Genomic DNA, 5,172 nt, shown 5'->3' with positions numbered 1-5,172 from the left:
GCTTCGGTCATATATATACACATGCATAAGCCTTATTTAGTTCTTTCTTTCTTACCGTTTTCATCCAAATGAACCTAATAATAATAGCCATAAAATTTAATTTAATTACTTTTAGAAAAAATAATTTTTTTAAATAAAATAATAAATCATGAATAACTCATTATTTAATTTTTAAAAAACTCGGGTTGTTATATCCTACCCATCTTATAAAAATTTTCGTCCTCAAAAATTGATATAAGATGGAAAAGATTCATACTAATTTTAGAGTTCCAATTGCTTAAACTTCAACATTCCAATCATACCTTATTAAATAGATTCTCCGTGAATTCTCAACCTCATCAAACACTCCGCAACTCACTATCAGGCACAAGTCAGAACTCCTTCGTAAGAATCAAGCTCCTCAACATCCTATAATGTCGCTGATGAGCGGATAATTTATACGCTTTTTGACATTGTTTTTAGTATGTTTTTAGTAGGATCTAGTTACTTTTAGGGATGTTTTTAATAGATTTTGTGTTAAATTCACATTTCTGGACTTTACTATGAGTTTGTGTGTTTTTCTGTGATTTCAGGTATTTTCTGGCTGAAATTGAGGGACTTGAGCAGAAATCAGATTCAGAGGTTGAAGAAGGACTGCTGATGCTGTTGGATTCTGACCTCCCTGCACTCAAAGTGGATTTTCTGGAGCCACAGAACTCGAAATGGCGCGCTTCCAATTGCGTTGGAAAGTAGACATCCAGGGATTTCCAGAAATATATAATAGTCCATACTTTGGCCAAGAATAGATGACATAAACTGGCGTTCAACGCTAGCTTTCTACCCAAATCTGGCGTCCAGCGCCAGAAAAGGATGCAATTATGAATTAAGATCAGAGCACCAAGCTTTGGAGCCATTACCAGGATTTGTTCGAGCCTGGAGATCACAATTTCGTGCACCAAGTTTTTGGCGCCGTTGCCGGAGATTGTTCGAGTATGGACAACTGACGGTTCATCTTGTTGCTCAGATTAGGTAATTTTCTTTTTGTTTTGTTTTCAAAAATTTTTCAAAAATCTTTCAAAAATTCCTCACTTGTTTTCGAAAAAAAAAATATTTCACTAAAAATATGTTTTCAAAAATAAATTATTCTATGGCTTCAGAATTTTTAAGAATGAATTCTAGCGTTTCATGAAGCATGTTGAAGCCTGGCTGGCTGTAAAGCCATGTCTCAATCCTTATACCCAAGAGAAGAGCTTTTTTATCTTTCTTAGCCAATTGGCTGTTGAATGTAAGGAATGTCAGGCGTGTCATGTCTGAGTTACATACTAAAGCTTGGCTGGCTATTAAGCCATGCCTGACCCTTTGATTGGAGCTTTAGAGCATAAGATTCCTAGAATTCATATTAAAAATTTTGAATCCTTATTTTTCTTTTTTTCTAAATAATTTTCGAAAAATATAAAATAAAAATCCAAAAAAAATCATAAAATCATAAAAATAAAAAATATTTTGTGTTTCTTGTTTGAATCTTGAGTCATGTTATAAGTTTGGTGTCAATTGCATGTGCATCTTGCATTTTTCGAAAATTTCATGCATTCATAGTGTTCTTCATGATCTTCAAGTTGTTCTTTGTCAGTCTTCTTGTTTGATCTTGATATTTTCCTTGTTTTGTGTCTTTTCTTGTTTTACATGTACATTTTTTATTTATTAGAGTCTAAACATGAAAGATTTCTGAGTTTGGTGTCTTGCATGTTTTCTCTGCATATAAAATTTTTCAAAAATATGTTCTTGATGTTCATCATGATATTCACGGTGTTCTTGGTGTTCATCTTGACATTCATATCATTCTTGCACACATTCATAATTTTGATCTAAAATTGCCATGCATTGCATCATTTTTCTTGTTTTTCTCTCTCATCATAAAAATTCAAAAACCAAAAAAATATCTTTCCCTTTTTCTCTCATCAAATTCGAAAATTTGAGTTGACTTTTTCAAAAATTTTTAAAATCAAATTGTTTCTCATGAGTCAAATCAAATTTTCAATTTGAAAATCTTATCTTTTTCAAAATCTTTTTCAAAAATCAAATCTTTTTCAAAATTCTTGGTTATTTTTGAAAATTTCAAAAATAAATTTCAAAAATCTTTTTCTCATTTTTATATCAAATTTTCGAAAATAACATAATCAAAAGGCAAGAGCAAAAAGCCAATAGCCCTTAAAACCAAAAGGCAAGGGTAATAAAAAGGATCCAAGGCTTTGAGCATTAGTGGATAGGAGGGCCTAAAGGAATAAAATCCTGGTCTAAAAGGCTAAACCAAGCTGTCCTTAACCATGTGCTTGTGGCGTGAAGGTGTCAAGTGAAAACTTGTGATTGAGCGGTTAAAGTCAAGGTCCAAAGCAAAAAAAAAAAAAAAAGAGTGTGCTTAATAACCCTAGACACCTCTAATTGGGGACTTTAGCAAAGCTGAGTCACAATCTGAAAAGGTTCACCCAGCTATGTGTCTGTGGCATTTATGTATCCGGTGGTAATACTGGAAAACAAAGTGCTTAGGGCCACGGCCAAGACTCATAAAATAGCTGTGTTCAAAAATCATCATACTAAACTAAGAGAGTCAATAACACTATTCGAAATCTGAAGTTCCTATAGATGCCAATCATTCTGAACCTCAATGGATAAAGTGAGATGCCAAAACTATTCAAGAGGCAAAAAGCTATAAGTCCCGCTCATTTGATTGGAGCTATGTTTCATTGATAGTTTGGAATTTATAGTATATTCTATTCTTTATATCCTATTTTGATTTTCAGTTGCTTGGAGACAAGCAACAATTTAAGTTTGGTGTTGTGATGAGCGGATAATTTATACGCTTTTTGGCATTGTTTTTAGTATGTTTTTAGTAGGATCTAGTTACTTTTAGGGATGTTTTTAATAGATTTTGTGTTAAATTCACATTTCTGGACTTTACTATGAGTTTGTGTGTTTTTCTGTGATTTCAGGTATTTTCTGGCTGAAATTGAGGGACTTTCTGACCTCCCTGCACTCAAAGTGGATTTTCTGGAGCTACAGAACTCAAAATGGCGCGCTTCCAATTGCGTTGGAAAGTAGACATCCAGGGCTTTCCAGCAATATATAATAGTCTATACTTTGGCCAAAAATAGATGATGTAAACTGGCGTTCAACGTTTTTTACAAAACAGGATAAAGAAGATCATCTTCAAAAATTATTAATAGTTTTAGAAAGATGTAAAGAAAAAGGATTAGTTCTTAGCAAAAAGAAAGTAAGAATAGCAAAACAAGAAATAGAGTTTCTTGGGTTAATTCTATCCACTCAAGGAAAGCTAAAACTACAGCCAAATGTCCTAGAAAAGGTAAATTTATTTCCTAGTAAAATAGAAGATAGAAAACAATTACAAAGATTTTTAGGGTGTATAAATTATATTTCTGATCAAGACTTTTTAAAGAATATAACAGAATACACTAAAAGCTTATTTCCAAAAATAAGTACTAAAAAAGAATGGAAATGGGACGAAAAAGACAGTATGCAAATTCAAAAGATTAAAAAATTATGTGAAAAACTTCCAGAACTTTATATTCCAGAAGAAAATGACTACTTAACAGTAGAAACAGATACTTCAGACATAACCTGGTCAGGATGTCTAAAAGCTAAGAAAGCTATAAAAAGTTTAGAAAAAGAAAAAGAATCACTAGATTCTAAATATTCCCCAAAGGAATTATTTTGCAGGTATATTTCAGGGACTTTTACTCCAACAGAACAAAGATATACCACTCATGAAAAGGAAACTCTAGCAGCAATTAAATCTCTTAAGAAATGAAAAATTGATTTACTACCCAGAGAATTTACATTAAGGACAGATTCAAGTTACTTAACAGGTTTTATACGATATAATTTAAAAGTTGATTATAATCATGGACGATTGGTAAGATGGCAATTATTTTTGTTACAATATCCAATAAAAATTGAATATATTAAGGGTGACAAAAATGTTATTGCAGATACATTAACAAGAGAATGGAGTTCATCTACAACGCATTAGATCAAGAAATTCAAAAATATGAGCAAGAACTCGAAAAATGCAAGCATTGTCAGCAAATAAGGACACAGATCCAATCCCTCAAGAAGGCCATTGAAGCAATGAAATCAACACAACAAGCAACACCATCAGAGTTCAGCCAGCCAAGCGTGGTGGACAAATCAAGTGAAGAAAAAATTTCGGAAAATAAAACAATTGCTGAAATTATTAAAAAATCCACCCAAGATAAAAAATATTATGTAATTTATAATGGCCCCATGAAAGGAGTATATGATGCCTGGGAAAAAGCAGCACCATTCACACATCAATCAAAGATAATTCATAAAGGAGGGTTTCTAACACTGGAAGAAGCAAAGGAATCATTCAGGGAATACGAAGCTCTTCATCCAGAACAAACCTTAAAAAGAGTAGATAAAGCTCCAATTCAAACCCAGAGAACAGGGATAATAAGAAACATCCCTACAAGGGCTGAAATAAAGGAAAAGAAAAGGGTCTGCAGATCAAATCTCAGAGAAACCCTTAACATAGTCCTGAATTGGACTGAAGAAAAAAGGGCAATTTTGGGATATTATCCTATTGCCAAAGAACAGCTAACAAAGCTGGTTATATTTCCAGATGCTTCCCCATCTGACACCTATCAGTTTTTCCAATATGGATTAATTGATACAATTTTAATTTTTAATGATCTAAAAATTATTAGTGAGTTTCCTGCAGGATTCGTTGATGCAATAAAGAGATTTAAAAATATGATTGACAATGTAAATCCAAGGGATATATCCCTAAAATTTACAAACAGTCAACCTATTTTTAATAAAGAAGAAGAATGCTTGGTTCCAGCACACCAAGTAATATTCATGTCCGTCTTTGTGCCAGCTATGTGCCTCAGAGTTATCTGAAGAAAGCAATAATGAAACGGAATCAACTCACATGATGAAAGAAGAGGACAATGCATCTGAGGGTCACATGATAAAAGAGGAGGACAACACATCTGAAGCATCTCTCAATATTATTGCATAGTGACATAAGCACTTAGGTCATAAAGCACCAACGATGTAGCTGGTGCAAGATAGCAAACAATGACATAAGCAATGACGTCATAAGAAGGGTAAGGATGGGAATTGTCCATCAAACCCAACTATTATAAATAGGTT

Source organism: Arachis ipaensis, chromosome B04, assembly GCF_000816755.2.
Source record: "Arachis ipaensis cultivar K30076 chromosome B04, Araip1.1, whole genome shotgun sequence".
NCBI lineage: Eukaryota > Viridiplantae > Streptophyta > Magnoliopsida > Fabales > Fabaceae > Arachis > Arachis ipaensis.
This window is presented reverse-complemented; position numbering follows the sequence as displayed.